We start from the raw sequence: 21,111 nt of genomic DNA on the forward strand, positions 1-21,111 counted from the left end.
CACGTTATTTATTATCAAATTTTGTGAAAAACCTATTACTTCCTTCAAAAATTAACCCAGAAATGATAAGAAACAAAATTAAGAATGGCCAGATGAGGCCACATGCAGTAGCTCACACCTGTAATCCCAGCATTTTGGAAGGTGGAGGCAGGTGAATCACTTGGGCCCAGGAATTTGAGATCAGCCTTGGCAACATAGTGAAATCCCGTCTCTACAAAAAATACAAAAATTAGCCAGGCATGGTGGAATGTGCCTATGGTCCCAACTAATTGGGAGGCCGAGGTAGAAGTATTACTTGAGCCTGAAAGGTAGAGGCTGCAGTGAGCTGATATTGCACCACTACACTCCAGCCTGAGCGACTGACTGAGACCCTACATTAAAAAAAAAAAAGAATGCCCTCAGCTGGGCATGATGGCTCATGCCTGTAATCCTAGCACTTTGGGTGGCCAAGGTGGGTGGGTCACTTGAGGTCAAGAGTTCAAGACCTTCCTGGCTAACATGGTGAAACCCCATCCCTAGTAAAAATAAAAAATTAGACAGGCATGGTAGCACACACCTGTAGTCCTAGCTACTCGGGAGGCTGAGTCAGAGGCTGAGGCAGGAGAACTGCTTGAACCTGACAGACCATGGAGGTTGCAGTAAGCCAAGATTATGCCACTGCACTCTAGGCTAGGCAACAGAGTGAGACTCTGTCTCAAAAAAAAAAAAAAAAAAAAGAACGCCCGAATAAAAAAGGATTGACTTTACTTTCTCAAAACCCAGTTAACATCCATGATTGATTACACAGCAGTCAGCATTAAAAGGATATAATGGAATAAAAAACAAAACCAATTATAGTCAACTTCTGATTTATTAAAAGATGACGTATTAACACAGCTAAAATAGTGAGTAATCCAGAAATAATTCTACAGTATGGAATATATATATATATATATATATATATATATATATATTTTTTTTTAGACGGAGTCTTGCTCTGTTGCTCAGGCTGGAGTGCAGTGGCGCGATCTCGGCTCACTGAAAGCTCTGCCTCCCGCGTTCATGCCATTCTCCTGCCTCAGCCTCATGAGAGGCTGGGACTACAGGCGCCCACCACCACGCCCGGCTAATTTTTTGTATTTTTAGTAGAGACGGGGTTTCACTGTGTTAGCCAAGATGGTCTCGATCTCCTGATCTCGTGATCTGCCCACCTTGGCCTCCCAAAGTGCTGGGATTACAGGCGTGAGCCACTGTGCCCAGCCAACACAGCTTAGTTTTGAGTTTAAATACCTCAGTCACTTGGTTAAACAAGAAGAAAAAAACAATTCTTAACAAACTTGAAAGTTTTAGTATCTGTAGTAACTGGTATATAATTGTTTAGAAAAAGTTGGGCCAGGAGTGGTGGCTTATGCCTGTAATCCCAGCACTTTGGAAGGCCAAGGAAGAAGGATCGCCAACCTAGGCAACAGGCAACAGAGCAAGATCCTGTCTCTATAAAAAATTTAAAAATTAGCTGGGTGTGTTGGCTCCAGCCTATAGTCCTAGCTACTCAGGAGGCTGAGGTAGGAGGATCGCTTAAACCCAGGAGTTTGAGGTTGTAGTGAGCTATGATTATGCCACTACACTCCAGCCTGGGCAACAGAGCAAAGCTGTGTCTCTAACAACAACAAAAAAGTTCACATAATAAGTCTAATTAAGATAGTTCTTTGGACAAATTATACTTGCTTAAAAACAGTTATTTGTCTAGATTTTACTACCACATAAGAATAACATTAGTATGATATAGCTGTGCAAACTATACCATAGGTTTTTGTCAGAAAAACCTAACTAACTTAAATTTCTTAAATTTCCTCTAATGGTTTCACAGGTTGTATACATTAACATCATTACTTTCAAAATACAAAATTGTAAAATCATGTTCTCAACTAAGTTTAATAAGACAATACCTTTATAAAAATAGGTCAATTCTTATAATGATGTAAATCTAATAATGCTTAATATATCAACTTCTATTGTAATTATCAGACCCTTAGCTAACTTTAAGATTTTAGACTAAAATTGAATTAATGAAAACTTTAGATGCCGAACAATTTCTAATTAAGATAAAAATGCAAATCACTGATCATCAAACTTGTTTTTATAATTTACCCTTGTGTCTTATATTTATACATCATAGAATAACCAATGAATAGGTTAAAGCAGGGTTTCCAAACTCCTGGGCCATGGACTGGTACTGGTCCTGGCCTGTGAGGAACCCAGCCACACAGCAGGAGGTGAGCGGCGGGCAAAGGAGCAAAGCTTCAAATGTATTTACAGCAGCTCCCCATCACTGGGATTACTGCCTGAGCTCTGCCGCCTGTCAGATCAGCGGTGGTATTAGATTGTCATAGGAGCACAAACCCTAGTGTGAACTGCATATGCAAAGAATCTAGGTTGCACACTCCTTCTAAGAATCTAATGTCTGATGATTTGAGGTGGAACAGGTTCATCCTGAAACCATTCCCCTTCCACCAAAGTCTATGGAAAAATTATCTTCCATGAAACTGGTCCCTGGTTCCAAAAGGATTGGGGACTGCTGGGTTAAAGGATATATATATATGCTTTGGGATGATGTTAACACACATGCTTATTTTTGCCACTTATAAAGGATCTGAAAGCCAGGCGCAGTGGCTCACACCTGTAATCCCAGCACTTCGGGAGGCTGAGACGGGCTGATCACAAAGTCAGGAGTTCGAGACCAGTCTGACTCACATGGTGAAACCCCATCTCTACTAAAAATACAAAAATTAGCCAGGTGTGGTGGTGCGTCCCTGTAGTCCCAGCTACTCAGGAGGCTGAGGTAGGAGAATCACTTGAACTTGGGAGGCAGAGGTTGCAGTGAGCCAAGATTGTGACAATGCACTGCAGCCTGGGTGACAGAGCAAGACCTCCATCTCAAAAAAAAAAAAAAAAAGATAGTTTTGGGTTACATGATTTTTGGTTTTCTCTGTGTCTGAGGAAACAAAAGTTGGTTTATTTGGGTAAGGCTGTATTTAATATATAAAGCTGACATCGTCCTAGGTACAAGTTACAGGGAAATAGAAATATATATACAAGGTAATCGATATGCTTTGTCCATTATTAAGGGAACTGGTATCGCTTTTTTTTTTTTCAATTTATTTCTTCTTATTTTTTATTATTTTTATATTTTGTAGAGATGAGGTCTCACTTTGTTGCCCAGGCTGGAGTGCAGTGGCACGATCATAACTCACCACACACCTGAACTCCTGGGCTCAATCGATCCTTCTACCTCAGCCTCCCAAGTAGCTGGGACTACAAGCACTCACTACCACACCCAGCTAATTTATTTGTATTTATTTTTTTTAGAGACAGGGTCACATATTGCCCAGGCCTCAAGTGATCCTCCAGCCTCAGCCTCACAAATTTCTGGGATTCCAGGCACAAGCCACTGAATTCAGCTGTTAGTTTTTTTAAGATGATAACAATAATTATAATATATACATTGTCTTATTTAACATACTTTAAGGTTAATTATGTTTAAATTTATTTAAAATTTTTGAAATTTTAAATGTTATCATCTAATTCCATGTTTGTATGTGTCTAAAGGTATATTACCACAGAAATGATAAGAGTTCACAAAAATGGATGTATTTTTAATATTATTATATACCATTAAAATATTTTCCACGTCTTTAGCCTGTTTTAAATCATTTTAACTGCTTTATTTCTTCTAAAAGATATGGATATTCTCACGTTCTTACTTTGCTTTAAATATTGTTACTCTTAATAAACACTAACATTTATCTGTACACATATCTCATAATCATATGTTAAGGTAATAACAAGTTTTGTACTATAAACTCTCTTAAATTCAATTTCCACATGAAAAATAAAATACCAATTAATATTCTTATTGCTCCCCAAATTTTAATTAGTTTACCCATTATTCATGCAAGGTGACTAAAACAAATGCCTCAAAAGACATACATACTGGTAGTAGCTTCTACATTTTCCGCTGTAAAATATCCTGTTACCAATAGTTCGTTCTATATAGCTGACATAAGCAACATCTACCCTAAGAGTAGATATGCTTTTGTGTTGTTTGCAATTTTCACAAGCATAAAAAATAAAAGTTTTTAAAATTCTTCATGCATCACAACACAATTTTAAAAAGAAAATTAAATCTTAACGGAAACAATCCAACATCCAAGGAAAATCTCAAGTTTTAGGATTAACCCATACTGAACACATTAGTACAATTTAATAATTCTAGTTTTTCTAATTTCTTATCAAATTTGTTATATTAACTATTCTAAATCCCACATTCTTAAAATCTCTGATGTTCTATTTTTCATTTTTAATTGCCCCTTAGTTTAACAGAATCTGGAAGCCTGTTTCTCACAAAGTGGTTCACAGACCACCAGCATCAGCAACATCTAGGAGCTTACTCAACATGTAGGCTCAGGCCCCAGTCTAGACAAACTAAATCAGAATCTGTACTTTAACAAGATCCTGAGGTAATTCATTTGCATATTAAAATTTGATAAACACTGCACTTAACTCATATCTTCCTTTCTTTTGACTTAAAACACACACTGTTTCCTGCTACCTCAATTTTTTTTTTTTTTTTTTTTTTTTTTGAGATGGAGTCTTGCTCTGTCGCCCAGGCTGGAGGGCAGTGGCGTGATCTTGGCTTACTGCAAGCTCCGCTTCCAGGGTTCACACCATTCTCATGCCTCAGTTTCCCCAGTAGCTGGGACTATAGGCGCCTGCCACCACGCCCAGTTAATTTTTTGTATTTTTAGTAGAGACCAGGTTTCACCATGTTAGCCAGGATGGTCTCAATCTCCTGACCTCGTGATCTGCCCGCCTTGGCCTCCCAAAGTGCTGGGATTACAGGCGTGAGCCACCACACCCAGCAAAAATTTTTAATATTTTAAGTCATCTTCTCTTTGTTTTTCCTTTAGCTTCAGAGAAAAAGACTTCCTTCTCTATCCCAAAGCTAACCTCTCTCTATGCTTGTGTTCTTGACCCATTTAATCTTTACTTAGGAACTTATCTCCTTTCCTTTCCCTCTCCAGTATGACTGCAGGGACTGAATCACTGCATTTTGCATGTCTAACACCTACCACAATAAAGACACAGAGCAGGCATGTGTAATTCACAGATGGCTCCTTTCTCTGACTCTTCCAAATCAGGTGTTCCTTACTTAAAAATAAAGCACAGTACTAACTTATCCTGTTATATCCTTGTGCTGTTATCTTGCTTGGTCTTTTCTTTCACTGTCAAACCCTTAAATGTTTTCTCATTTAACAGATATTTGTTGATACTTGTGGGAAGAGCACTGTAGTTAGTACTGTTACAAAAACAAAAACTAATTAAACAAAAAAGAAGACAGTCCCTACCATCATACTGTTTACCATCACTGAGGAGAAGGAATAAATCACTTACATGTGCTAAATACTAAATGAGGCAAAAATCCTAGGGCAGTGCAATAAAGAGTAGTTTATAAACTCTCACTCAGTTTTGGACAGATTAGATGATTAAAAAGACAGATGCTGAATAACCTCATAAACTTTCAAATCTGGTTTCCGCCTGTAACAGTCTACTAAAACTGCCCCTTTATATGCCCCAGTGACCTTCCAATAATCAATTCCTCTACCTTGAAAAAACTACAGATCTAGTACCCACATACACATGAAGCAAGTATACTCCTTACTTTTTAGTCTAGATTACTGACTACTATGATTCCTACCACCTTGTAGTGAAATCTGTTAGGAAAAATAAAGCTAAATAGTAGCCAGCTAATGATGTCCGATTACTTGACTCCACTAATCCATTAAAACACTCCTAAATACACAGAAATGCAAACTTGAAATATCACAGTAATCTGGTTATCAATCTGTAATATGTCAGAGCACAAAAAGAATCCACTAAATAGCAGAAACAAAAACATAATTAAAAGTCTAAATATTCCAAAGTAAGAGATCAGTTAAACACACCATGATATTATCTGATATAATATTAAGTAGCTATCAAAAATCCCACTACAGATTATTTTATGTTAAAGAAAAAAATGTTCAGGCTAGGTGCAGTGGCTCAGGCCTGTAATCCCAGCACTTGGAGAGGCAGAGAAGGGAGGATCACACTGAGGCCAGGAGTTCAAGACCAGCCTGGCCAACATGGCGAAACCCCACCTCTACTGAAAATACAAAAATTAACTAGGCATAGTGGCCGTGAGCCTGTAATCCCAGCTATTTGGGAAGCTGAGGTAGAAGAATCACTTGAACCCGAGAGGCGGAGCTTGCAGTGAGCCGAGATGGTGCCACTGCTCTCCAGCCTGGGCGACAGAGGGAGACTCCCTCTCAAAAAAAAAAAAAAAAAAATGTAAGTGTAAAGGGGAAACTTTCATTGATGGATAGAAGAACCTACACCTGTATTCATAAACTGAAATGATACTGAAAGTATAAGCAACAAATTATTAATTGTAGACCTCTAGGAGTGAGATTAATTTTCTGAAATACAAAAAAGCACAAACTTTTCCTCTGTGCTTTTCCATATTTTTCAAATTTTCTATAATGAGCATGTATAACTTTTTTACAATCAGAAAACTTAAGAGGACATTAAGAAAGATTAAAATTAAGAGAAAAGTACCTTCAAAAACCACTTTACAAGTAGTAGGCTGTAATATATAAGAACAAATGGTGCCTTCCAATTTTCATTTTCCCCAAGCTCTGTGCTGCGTTTAACACTGATGACTCCTTGAAACTCCCTCATCATTTTGATTCTAAAACCTATTTTTCTTGGCTCTCTTCCAACTTGTGGGCACACTTCGCTTTGCTTTATTTGGTTATATCTCCTACTGCTATTCGCTAAATGGGGCTGTATAACAAGATTTGATCCTACCCTCTCTCTCTTGCTCTGTAAGTCATTCACTGGAGAGACCATCCATTCTCACAGTTTCAGCAATTACTTCAGCACATGACTTCCAGAATCTACATCTCCAGTTATATTCATATCTCTTAAATAACAGTCTTCCAATTCAAGTAGAATATTCTATCTTCCTTCACCAAAAATTCATATTTCCCCCCAAATTAACTTCCTCTTTCTAGGCTTTCTTATCTCTTCATGGATCTATGATGCATTTAGTTACTTTGTTCAAATTTTAGTTATTCCTCTTTCTCTCCCCCTCCTCCAACACTTAGTCACTAAATCCTTTGAAATATCTCTTGCATCCATCCCTTTCTTCCTAATCCTGATACCCTGCTAATCCTCATAAAAATGAACAACTTACATCTAAATCAGTCTAATAAGCAGGTAATTGGTTTTCCAGTCTCCAATCTCTAGCTTTTCTTAAAAAAAAAAAAAAAAAAAAAAACTACACATTGCTGCTTTTGTGATTAATTTTTCTAAACAGTGTTTTAAAAAGAAAAGACCCCCTCCCCCAAAACAGAAACAAACAAAAACCATCCAGTAGTCTCAAATTGCTGTCAAAATAACAGGTTAAATTCCTTAGTATGGTATGCAAGAGCCTCCAATCTAGCTCCTCCCTCTCTCTTGTAATCATATTTCCCACCACTACTTTTGGCAGGTGGGAACGGAGTCTCGCTCTATTGCCAAGGCTGGAGTGCAGTGGTGCCATCTTAGCTCACTACAACCTCTACCTCCTGGGTTCAAGTGATTCTCCTGCCTCAGCCTCCTGGGTAGCTGGGATTATGGGTGCGTGCCACCATGCCCAGCTAATTTTTGTATTTTTACTAGAGATGAGGTTTCACCATGTTGGCCAGGCTCGTCTCAGACTCCTGATCTCAAGTGATCTGCTCCGCCCCCCCCCACTGACCTCTCAAAGTGCTGCGATTACAAGCGTAAGCCACCCGCCCGTCCTGCCACCACTACATTTAAAAAATCATCCTTCCAAACAAACTGGTCTATATATCTCCAAAATGGGCTACAGGAATATGTAATTGAAATATATATGATTTTTTTTCTGGAAATTTCGTATTTAATGTCACTAACCAATGCCTGGCTCTTGATCATCTTTTTTCTTTTTTTTTGTAATTTTTGAGACAAGGTCTCACTTTGTCCCCCAGGCCAATGTGCAGTGACACTATGATCTCAGCTCACTACAGCCTCGACCTCCCAGGCTCAAGTGATCCTCCACCTGAGTCTCCCAAGTAGCTGGGACTACAGACGTGCCACCGTGCCTGGCTAATTTTTGTATTTTTTTAGAGTCTTACTATATGTCCAGGCTGCTCTCAAACTCCTGGGCACAAGCAATCCTTCTGCCTTGGCCTCCCAAAGTGCTGGGATTACAGGCATGAGCCACTGCTCCTGGCTTTGATCTTCTTTTAGTAACTACTGCTTCTATCAATAATTTGATGTTTAACTCTTCAATTTGCTATATTACCTTTTAATCTTCACATTTTTGTCTAAGTAAATTAGAAACATTTAGGCACAAAAATCTCATTTTTATATCTATGTCATACATGTATGGTTAGTATTCACTGAGGAAGGCTCAATTATAATATCAGCTAAACATTTTTTTTTCTTTTCCCGAACAGCCAATTGTCCTTTGTAATCTGCTCCACCCTTTTTGGAGGGCACAGTGGAATTTGGGAGGAGAGGAGAAAACTAACTTTACCTCATATTTTGCTCCAATAAGGTAACTTAATTCTTCATGATTCTCAATCAGTGCCCTTTTCCAGAAAGCACATACCCATGCACACATCTTTAAAAACTTATAATGATTTTGTGAATGTCGCCATTACAGTTTTAAAGCACACAAATCACAAACTATTCTCAAATTTTCATGTTAGTATTTATAAAAATGGAAATCATTTATATTTCCCTTAAATCAGCTCAGATGGTACTGCCCAGTTCTTTTCAAAAAGAAGGCTAGGCCAGGCACGGTGGCTCACGCCTGTAATCCCAGCACTTTCAGAGGCAGTGGCGGGAGGACTGCTTGAGCTCAGAAGTTTGAGACCAGCCTGGTCAACATGGTGAAACCCTGTCTCTACCAAAAAATACAAAAAAAAAATTAGCCAGGCTTGATGGTGCATGCCTGTAGTTCCACCTACTTGGGAGGCTGAGGCAGGAGAATAGCTTGAGCCCAGGAGGTGGAGGTTGCAGTGAGCTGAGATCCTGCCACTGCACTCCAGCCTGGGTGACAGAGTGAGACCCTGTTTCAAAAAAAGAAGGCTAAAGCATGTCACACATTTAACACCTTTAAGAAGGCCAACATATTTAAAATTTCTCTGTGTGGGGTCTCATAGGAAGAACTACAAATTTTTCTATTTAAAAAGGCAGTCTAATTTTCTTCAATTTATGCTAAGGCTTCAGAAGGCCCAAATTATTATTTTATTTCTAGTCAATCAATCATATATATAAAGCAGAATATGAAGAGTTAGATGCATTTGATGGCTACATTGTTTTAGAAAAACGTTTAGAAATGAAGTCACATAATTTAACTCAATTACTAGAAATAAAACAATTTAACATAATTGTATGCTTAATGTTCTGGTTTTAGTCGTTAGCAATTTTGAGTAAAATTATTGCTTTCCAGTATTTTTAAAATACTAATTTTTAGGTTTAAAAGTAGAGGGCTAGTATACAAATCTAGTTAGCAAGGAGAGATACTTCCGGGAGAAACTGATATCGAAACTATTTCTGAAGGAAACTGTTAAGAATACAGGACCAAAGAAGCACTTTCATATTCTTAAATTTACTATTAAAAACAAAATGTTCACTACTGATTTTCACATAAGGCATAAGAACCCCAGTATCATGTGCTGGTCTTATTGACTATACACATGATGACCGGTAGCTAAAAAGTTTAAAATACGTAATAACATTACATTTCAGGTATTATTTTCAGAGCTTTTTGCTTTTTTTTTTAACGTAAAGCTTGATTAAACAAATGATCTACACTTGAAATAACTTTAATTCACTCAACAAACATCTTTAAGTGCCTCCTGTGTGCCAAGCACTGTGCTAAAGATACTGGATACTAAGATTAAAATAATCTCTGTTTTCAATGTGCTCAGAGTATAGTGGGAAAGAAGACTTGTGAAGAATAAATTTCAATTCACTGTAATAAGAAGCACTGTGATAGGGAAAGCTTAGGATGAAATGGAGCATGTGATGAAAGAAGACCTCAGATAAGGCAACAAAGGATTAGATGTTATCCGGAAGAGGGGGTCAGAGGATGGATATGGAAGGGCAATCTAGGCAATGATCAGTATATGTAAGGCCAGAAAACTCAATAGGTTAAATGTACACAGGCGAGGAATAAGGATAGGGCAATTTTTGTGGAAGCAGTAAGAGGAAAGGGGGTTATTACTGAATTCTGTATTTTATCTTGAAGATTGTTGGAGCCAATGAAGGATTTTAACCAAAGTGAGTGTAATCAGGGTGAGATTTGAGAACTCTGAAAAGTGGGTTACAAGATCAGATTCGTTCTTAGAAAGACCAATTCTGAAGTTAGTATAGTCGATCCAGGAATCATTTTATCTTTATCATATCTCATAATTTTGAAAAAATCTATAAACAGGGCTAGAAAACTAAATATAGTCACCAGTTGACTTCACTAAGATTTTATAAATCATGACACTCTCAGTACTACCAAAATATTATATCCAATGTTCTTATATTGTTAAAAAGGGAGTTATCCTAATACCAAAGCTGTGTTGTTCTGAGTCACTAGAAAAAAAAAAAAAAGGTTCAAACTCACTTCATTAAAAAAAAAAGGCAGGGGAAGCCAGGAGTGGTGGCTCACACCTGTAATCCTAGCACTTTGGGAGGCTGAGGCAGGTGGATCACCTGAGGTCAGGAGTTCAAGACCAGACTGGCCAACATGGTGAAATCCTGTCTCCACTAAAAGTACAAAAATTAGCCAGAAGTGGTGGCACGCACCTGTAATCCCAGTTACCTGGGAGGTGGGAGTATGGCTTGAACCTGGGAGGCGGAGGTTGCAGTGAGCCAAGATCTCACCACTGTACTCCAGCCTGGGTGACAGAGTGAAACTCCATCCCACCCACCACCACCCCCCCCAAAAAAAGGAAAAGGCGGTTTAGGAAATAAAGAATATGGAATATGGAGAAAATGTGGAACCTAAGTCCTTTAACAAGATGTACACTGACCTTCAAAGACACTAAAACTAATACAATCTATTAACTTACATTAGACATAGCTATTCCCTCTAACAGAAAATAAAACTTGCTTCAACTTAGTATTTACTTTTACATTATGTTTAGGCTTTCACCTGGTAGGGCATCCATTGAGTTCATTAATTCCAGTATAATGCAGTTATTGGATGTTTTCAGTTGATCTATGTGAGAGTGGCTAATAAAAACATACACAGAAAGGGGCAAAAATTCTGTTTTAAATCATTTAGCAATTTTAAGCAAAATTATTGCTTTCTGGTATTTAAAAAATATACACAGAAAGGGGTAAAGGAAACAAGATTTCTCTTTGTTAAAATGCTGAAGAAATTGGGAGAGCCAACCATAAAATTACACTATCAAAAGTGTAATTAAAGCACTAAAGAACACTCCCCGCCCCTCCCCACCTTAATAGTACATTACTAAAGACCTATTTACCACAGTTCTTTTATTTAGTATATCACGTCTACCTGTCAACAAAAACTTAAAAGGCACGGTAAAAGGTAAAAACAAAGTCTGAAGAGACAGAACAAGCATCAGAACCAGCATCGGATATGGCAGAAATGTTGTATTAACTTTTTTTCCAGACACACACACCGAAAGGGGTAAAGGTATCAGGAATTCTCTTTTTTAAAATGCTAAGATATTTTATGCCAACCATAAAATTATATTCATCAAAAGTGTAATTAAAGCACTATAGATCACTTCCCCACCTCTCACACCTTGATAGTACATTACTAAAGAACTATTTACCACAGTTCCTTTTACTTAGTATATTATGTCTACCTATCAACAAAAAATAATAAGGCACAGTAAAGGGAAAAATGAAGTCTGAAAAGACAGAACAAGCATCATAACTAGCATTGGATATGGCAGGAATTTTGGAGTTAACATACCAGGAATTTTCTAAGACTATAATTAATATGCTAAGGGCTATAGTGAAAAAAGTAGACAACATGCAACGACAAAAGGATAATGTAAGCCATGAAGCATTGCTTCTAAGAAAGTACAAAAAAGAAACCTAGAGATCAAAAACATAGTAACAGAAAGAAAGAATGCCTTTAATGGGCTCATTAGTAAACTGGACATAGCTGGGGAAAGTATCACTGAGCTTGAGTATATGACAATAAAAACTTCCAAAACTGAAAGAAAAAAAAGCCTGAAAAAAAGAGAAGAGAATATACAAGAACTATGGGAAAATTACAATAGGTGTAACATATGTATAATTGGATTACTAGGAAGAGAATATAGAAAAGAACAGAAGAAATATTTGAGGCGATAATTACTAAGAATTTCCCCCAATTAATGTTAGAAACCTAACCACAGATCTAGGAAACTCAGAGAAAAACCAGGAGAAGTGCCAGAAAAACTACACCTAGGCATATCATCTTCAAACTACAAAAAATCAAAAATAAAGAAAAATCCTGAAAGAAGCTAAAGGACAAAAAATTACCTATAAAGGAGCAAAGATAAGAATTACATCTAACTTCTCAGAAACCATACAAACAAGAAGAAAGTGGAGTGAAATATTTAAAGTACTGAGAGAAAAAAAAAATCAACTTAGAATTCTATACCCTGGGAAACAATCTTTCACAAGTCAAGAAAAATAAAGACATTCTCAGACAAGCAGAAATTGAGAGAATTTGTTGTTAGTACGATCTACCTTGTAAGAAACATTGAAGTTTTTCAGAGAAAAGGAAAATTATATAGGTCAGAAACCTGGATAAAGGAAGTGCACTGGAGGAGAATAAGTAAAGGTTAAAAAAAAAAAACAACCTATTTTTCATATTTTAACAGATCTAACAGAAAACCATTCAAAATAATAGCAACAATGTATTTGATTATGTATGCTTCTGTGGGTGTCTGTGTATTTATGTATAAATGAAATTAATGACAGCATTAAACAGATGACAGGAGGAAGAAATTAGGAATATTCTGTTATTATAAGGTACTTGGGTTACCTGTGAAGTAGTATATTGTTACCTGAAAGTGAACATGGATTAGTTAATTGTAAATGTGTATTGCACACTCTAGGGAAACTACTAAGAAAAAAAAAAAAGCAGCAGTATAATTGATATGCTAAGAAAGAAGAGAAAACTGAATCATGTTAAACTCTCAATTAAAACCACAAGGAGCCAAAAAACAGAAGACAAAAACAGGAACAAAGACCATGAGCAACAAATAGAAAACAACAGTTATGGTAGATATTAATCCAACTATATCAATAAACGCTTTAAATGTCTAACAATTAAAAGACGGAGATTGCCAGAGTGATCAAAAAACAAGACCCAAGTACAGTAAGTTCTCACTTAACATCACCGATAAGTTATTCAAGACTGCCACTTTAAGCACAACAATGTATAACAAAACCAATTTGTTTTTCTCATCAACATTATAGCAAAATAATGTTGAACAAAATAGCATTATTTGAGGACTTACTGTATGTCATTTCACTGAAAGTCATGGTTTCCAAGAGCCTATCGAGGAACTTAAATGAGTAATTACTATATATGCTGTCTACAAGAAACCCACTTTAAATATAAAGATAGATACAAATTAAAAGTAAAGAGATGGAGAAAGGTACACCATGCTAACATTAATCAAAAGAAAGCAAGAGTCGCTATATTAATTTCAGACAGAGCAGACTTTAGAGCAAGAAAAGTTATCAGGGATAAAGAAGGGTATCACATAATAGTAACAGGATTAATATTCCAAGAAAACAAAACAATTCTTAATGTATGCCCAACAACAGTGTCGAATTAAATGAGGCAAAGACTGATAGAATTACAAGAAAAAATAGACAAGCCCACTATTATAGTTGGAGACTTAATTACCCCTCAATCAGAAATGGTCAGATCCAGCAGGCAGAAAATTCAATAAAGACATAGTTGAACTCAACAACATCATCAATCAACTAGATGTAATCGACATCTATAGATTACTTTATCCAACAACAGATTGCACATTCTTCTCAAATTCACATGGAACACTAAGAAACACCACGTTCTATGGCAACACACACACACACACATACACACACACATTTTAACAAATTTAAAAGAATAGAAATCATACAATATCTGCTCTCAGACCAAATTAAAATGGTGATGTGGTTTGGGTTTGTGTCCTGGCCCAAATCTCATTTCAAGGTTTGGGTTTGTGTCCTGGCCCAAATCTCATTTCAAATTGTAATCCTCAATGTTGAAAGAGGGGCTACTGGGGGATGACTGGATCATGGGGTTAGATATCCCCTTTGCTGTTCTCATAATAGTGAGTTCTCAAGAGATCTGGTTGTTTAAAACTGTATGGCATCTCCCCTTGCCCTCTCTTCCTCCTTCTCCAGCCATGTAAGAGGTGACTCCTTCGTCTTCACTTTCTGCCATAATTTTAAGTTTCCGAGGTCTCCCCAGCCATGAGGAACTGTGAGTCAGTTAAATCTCTTTTCTTTATAAACTACCTTGTCTCAGGTAGTTCTTTATAGCAATGTGAGAACAGAATACAGATGGAAGACCCCAAAATATTTGTAGATTAAACACACTTCTAAGTTACATATAAGTCAAAGAAATCTCAAGTGAAATTTTAAAATATTTTGAATTAAATGAAAATACAATGTATCTAGATTTGTGGTATGCAGTGAAAGCAGTGCCTAAAAGAGGAAATTTATGGCATTGAATGCATATATCAGAAAAGAAGAAAGATCTAAAATCAATCATCTAAGTGCACATCTTAGGAAACTAGCAAAGGAAGAGCAAATTAAATCCAAAGTAAGCAGGAGAAAAAGAAAAAATAAAAAATTAACAGAAATCAGTGAAACTGAAAACAGGAAATCAACAGAAAATCAACAAAAACAAAAGTGGGTTCTTGGAAAAGATCAATAAAATTGGTAAGCCTCTGGTCAGGCTAACTAAGAAGAACAGAGAAACAAATTACCAGTATCAGAAATGAAAGAGAGACTATTACTACAAATCACAGAAACATTAAAAGGATAATAAAGGAATACTATTAACAACTCTATGTTCATAAATTGGGTAACCCAGATGAAATGGATCAATTCCTTGAAAGACACAATGTGCAAAAACACATACAAGAAAATAAGGATAATTTGACTAGGTCTGTATCTGTAAAGAAATTGAGTAATTAAAAATGTTCCAAAACAGAAAGCACCAGATTCAGATGGGTTTACTAGTGGATTCTACTAAACATTTAAAAAAAAAATTATACCAATTCTCTACAATTAATTTCAGAATATAGAAGCAGGGAGAATACTTTCTGACTCATTCTACAAGGCCAGCACTACCCTAATACAAAAACCAGCAAAGACCTTATAAGAAAAAAAACAAAAACAAAAACAAAACAAAATCCCCACAGACCAATATCATCCATGAACAAACATGTGAAAATCCTCAACAAAATATTAGTAAATTGAATCCAACAATATACAAAATGAATAATACACCACAACCAAGTGGGATTTATCCCAGGTATGCAAGGCTGGCTCAACATTTGAAAATCAATTAATATAACCCATCACATCATCAGGTTTAAGAAAAATCACATAATTATATCAATAGATGCAGAAAAAGCATTCGACAAAAACTAATATCCACATACGATGAAAACTCTCAGTAAACTAGGAATACAGGGGGAACTTTCTCAACTTTATAAAGAACACTACAAAAAAGCATACAGATAACATCATATTTATGAGAAACTCAAAACTTTCCCACTAAGATTAGAAACAAGGCAAGGATGTCCTGGATGTCCTCTCTCATCACTGCTTTTCAATATCATACTGGAAGTCCAAACTAATGCAGTAAGACAAGAAAAGGAATAAAAAGTATACAGATTGGAAAGAAATAAAATTGTCTTTGTCCACAGATGACATGATTGTCTGCATAGAAAGTCTCAAAGAATTAACAACAACAACAAAATCCTCCAGCAACTAATACATGATTATATTATAGCAAGCTTGCAGGACACAAAGTTAATGTGCAAAAGTCAAGCATTTTCCTCTATACCAGCAATGAACGAGTGGAATTTGAAATTTAAAAAAAAAAATTACCATTTACATTAGCATACAAAAGTAGGATACTTCAATATAAATTTAGCAAAATAGGTACAATATCTATATGAGGAACGTATAGAACTCCAATGCAAGATATCAAAGAAGAGCTAAATAAATGAAGAGATAATCCATGTTTGTGGACAGGAAGACTCAATATTGTCAAGCTGTTAGTTTTTCTCAATGTGATCTATAGATTCAATGCAATCCCAACCAAATTCTCAGCAAGTTATTTTTTGGACATCAACAAACTGATTCTAAAGTTTATACTGAGAGGCAAAAAACCCAGAAAAGTGAACTCGACATGGAAGGAAAACAACAAAGTCAGAAGACTGACACTACAGAACTTCAAGATTTACCATAAAGCTACAGTAATCAAGACAATGTGTTATGGGCAAAAATAGACACACCAATGGAGCAGAGTAAAGAGCCCAGAAAAAGACCCACATGAATACAGTCAGCTGATCTTTGACAAAGAAGTAAGGACAATGGAGAAAAGACAGTGTTTTCAACAAATGGTGCTGATGAACATGCATACGTAAAAAAATGAATCTAGAAAGAGATCTTACACCCTTCATAAAAATTAACTCCAAATGGATCATAGACTTAAATGTAAATTGTACAACTATAAAATGCCTAGAAGATAACACAGGAGAAAACCTAGATGATCTTGGGTATGGTGATGACTTTTTAGATATGATACCAAAGGTATGATCCATGAAAGAAAAAACTGATTAATTGGACTTTATGAAAATTTTAAAACTTCTGCTCTGAGAAAGTTAATGTCAAGAGAATGAGAAGACACGACACAAACTGGGAGAAAATATTTTCAAAAGATACATCTGATAGGCCAGGCGCGGTAGCTCGTGCCTGTAATCCCAGCACTTCAGGAGGCCAGGGTGGGCAATTGCTTGAGTCCAGGAGTTCAAGACCAGTCCAGCCAACATGGTGAAATCCCATCTCTATTAAAAATACAAAAAATTAGTCGGGCATGATGGTGCGAGCCTGTAGTCTCAGCTTCTTGGGAGCCTGAGGCAGAAGAATTACTTGATCCTGGGAGGCAGAGGTTGCAGTGAGCCGAGATCGCACTGTACTCCAGCCTGGGCAACAGAGCAAGACTCTGTCAAAAAAGAAAAAAAAAAAGGAAAGAAGGGAAGGGAAGGGGAGTGGAGGGGAGTGGAAGGGTGTGGAAGGGGGGGCAGTGGAAGGGAGAGGAGGGGAGGGGAGAGGAGGGAAGGGAAGGGAAGGGAAGGGAAGGAAAGGGAAGGGAAGGGAAAAGGAAAGGAAAGGGGAAAGGGAAAGGGAAAGGAGGAAGGAAGGAACCATGAAAAGACATAAAGGAAACTTAAATGCATTTTACTAAGTGAAAGAAACCAATCTGAAAATGCAAGATACTGTATAATTCCAAGTATGTGACATTCTGGAAATGACAAAACTATGGAGACAGAAAAAAAGACCACTGGTTGCTAAGGGTTGGGAATGGGGTGAGGAAGGGAAGAATGTACATGTAAAGAACAGAGAATTTTTAGGGCACTGAAACTACTGTTATGATACTATAATGGTGGATACAAGACATGGATACACTGTCAAAACCCCATAGAATGTACTGAACATAAGACATGGATACATTTGCCAAAATCCCATAGAATGTACAACACAAGAGTGAACCTTAATGTAACTATGGGCTTTGGGTGATAATTACATGTTAATATGGGTTCACTTATTATAATATGGATTATAACAAATGTACCCCTAAAGTACAGGATGAGGTGGGTCAGGTTGTTCCTGTGTGGACAGGGGTATATGGGAACTATCTGTATTCGCTGTTCAAATTTGCTGAGAACCTAAAACTGCTTTAAAAATTAAAGTCCAGACCGGGTGCGGTGGATCACACCTGTAATCCCAGCACTTTGGGCAAAGGCCAAGATGGGAAGATCACGAGGTCAGGAGACAGAGACCATTCTGGCTAACATGGTGAAACCCCATCTCTACTAAAAATACAAAAAAATTAGCCGGGCATGGTGGTGGGTGCCTGTAGTAGCTGTAGTCCCACCTACTCTTGAGTCCAGGAGTTTAAGACTAGTCCGGCCAACATGGTGAAATCCCATCTCTATTAAAAATACAAAAAATTAGTCGGGCATGATGGTACGAGCCTGCAGTCTCAGCTTCTTGGGAGCCTGAGGCAGAAGAATTACTGTAGTCCCAGCTACTCATAAGGCTGAGGCAGGAGAATGGCGTGAACCCGGGAGATGGAGCTTGCAGTGAGCCAAGATCACACCACAGCTCTCCAGCCTGGGCGACAGAGTGAAACTCTGTCTCAAAAAAATAAATAAATAAAAAATAAAACATAAAGTCCAATAATTTAAAATATGTATGTATATATGGTTTTAAAACCTGCACACATAAACTGTTTAGATATTTATTCCCTGTCCTCTATTAAAATAGTTCCTCTAAGACCTTTTTTGAACAAGTAATTACAACTTGATTTCTGGATAAAGTTTTGATTTCACCATAGCATCTTTCAAAAGCAAAATATGTCTATGCTGGCATTTCAGAAACGCACTTATCTTCAGATTCTTGTTGCTTTGGCCAGCACCAGAATCTTTTTAATAATATATACACTGACATCTTAGACTTGACACATGACAATCAGTCTTAAGAGTAATGCTTAAAAAAAATCACCACTGCCAGATAATGCTTATAATACAAGGATATAACATATAACCAGATTATATAAATCTGAAAATTATTTCCAAAAATTCTACACATTTTGGCATTGGAAGGAACCAGAGAGAACACTCAATTCACCTCCTCCCATTTGAGGTCTATTGCAGAAGGTCCAAACTCATTATTTGCAAGATATTATCTCCATACTTTACCCCATCTACATCTCCAGTATCATCTGCTACTTCCCACTAGGCCCCTTGTGTCTGCTGTGCAAAAACTCCCCATTCTCTTAATTTACTAAGTTCTTTCATATAATCAGTGTCTCTAAACACACTATTCCTTTAGTCTGAAATTCACTGAGATCTATCCACACTTAGCAAGTGCCTAGTCATCTTTCATCACACTGTTTGAATAATAATTATGTAGACAAAAGACTTAATTTAAGAAAAGTTTGATCACAAAATTCTGACTGTGGAATAATTCTAAATAGAAAAAGAACTGTAATGAAATCTTAAACTTTATTTAGTAGGTAGTTGGTTGCTATTACTGGTCTAGCAATTTTTTTGGGGGGGGGTTACTGTAGGATACAGCATATGAATAAATATTGCTGGTGTTGGGAAGCAGGGATTTTATTGTGAACAAAGGGAGATTCAGATATGGAATAAAGGAAGATGAGAAAGAACCCTGTAGTACTAGTTTTGAACTGGAGGTATTAAATGCATTAAATAACAAGCGAACAAAAAACAGATACTCCTTGGTTCTGTCCACTGAAAGGGTGAAACCACAATGGCAAGAAATAGCAATGAGCAAATCTATACTCAGACTTTTGTTTTCAAATACCACTGCCCAATAAAAAGGCAGTACTAGGACTTCTGAAAAAATTGCTGATTCCAAGTCTGAAGCAAGAAAAAACCAAAGTAAGGCTAGGCATCATGTTACTCTTGTTTTGTTTCATTTTGTTTTTGAGTCTAGGTCTTGCTCTGTTGAGCAGGCTGGAGTGCGGTGGCACAATCATGGCTCACTGCTGCAGCCTGGAATTCCTGGGCTCAAGCAATCCTCCCACTTCAGCCTCCGAAGTACCTGGGACTATAGGCATGCACCACCATGCCTGGCTAAATTTTTTTATTTTTGTAGCGATGAGATCTCACTATGTTGCCCAGGCTGGTCTCCAACTCCTAGCCTCAAGCAATCATCCCAAATGTTATGTTAAGGAAGTGCTCAAAGACTAAAGAACAGTCATGTTAAAAGGACACAGGAGCCAGTCACTAGTCAAATTTGGGACACTTTTAGCACAAAAAAGTTAAAAAAAATTTAGTAACAAAAAATAATACATAATTATTACACATAAAAAAAAAGAATTGCAGATAGTAGAGAAGAAATGTTACAATGTTTTTAAATTACTCTTTTTGCAATTAATTTGTTCTTCTTCTTATTATTATTTTTGAGACAGTCTCCCTCTGTTGCCTAGGCTGGGGTACAGTGATGCGATCTCAGCTCACTGAAACCTCAGCTTCCTGGGTTCAAGTGATTCTTTTGCCTCAGCCTCCCGAGTAGCTGGAATTACAGGTGTGTACCACCACACCGAGCTAATTTTTGTATTTTTAGTAGAGATGGGGGTTTCACCACGTTGGCCAGGCTGGTCTCGAACTCCTGACCTCAGGTGATCTGCCTGCCTTGGCCTCCCAAAGTGCTGGCATTACAGGTGTGAACCACCCTGCCTGGCCAAATTTAAAAATTACAATTTGGGCTGGGCGCGGTGGCTCAGGCCTGTAATCCCAGCACTTTGGGAGGCTGAGGCGGGTGGATCATGAGGTCTGGAGTTTGAGACAGGTCTGGCCAACATGGTGAAACCCTGTCTCTACTAAAAATACAAAAATTAGCTGGCCATGGCAGTGGGCGCCTGTAATCCCAGCTACTCAGGAGGCTGAGGTGGGAGAATCATTTGACCCCGGGAGACAGAAGTTGCAATGAGCTGAGATTGCGCCATTGCGCTCCAGCCTGGGCAACAGAGCAAGACTCCATCTCAAACAAAAACAAAAACAAATTTACAATTTGTAAGTCCCCAGTATAATAAATAATACAGATAAAGACCATTGGTGGATGCTAAACACAGTGGGTGAAAAGTTGTTTGGATATTCTTACGGTCTCCAAGTATCATTTTACTATTATGCTATATGCTAATTCTATGTACTAATTCTAAGATTATATGCTAATTCTAAAGAGAAAAATATACCTTTACAATGG

At 37.2% G+C, this 21,111-nt stretch overlaps 1 protein-coding gene across 5 annotated transcripts in view; it reads right to left on the minus strand.

Annotated features, from left to right (window-relative positions):
- The window catches only part of TOGARAM1 (TOG array regulator of axonemal microtubules 1), a 108,543-nt gene that overhangs the window by 83,923 nt on the left and 3,509 nt on the right, over positions 1 to 21,111 (minus strand). The window lies entirely within an intron of this gene.

Source organism: Piliocolobus tephrosceles, chromosome 6 (assembly GCF_002776525.5).
Source record: "Piliocolobus tephrosceles isolate RC106 chromosome 6, ASM277652v3, whole genome shotgun sequence".
Classification (NCBI taxonomy): Eukaryota; Metazoa; Chordata; class Mammalia; order Primates; family Cercopithecidae; genus Piliocolobus; species Piliocolobus tephrosceles.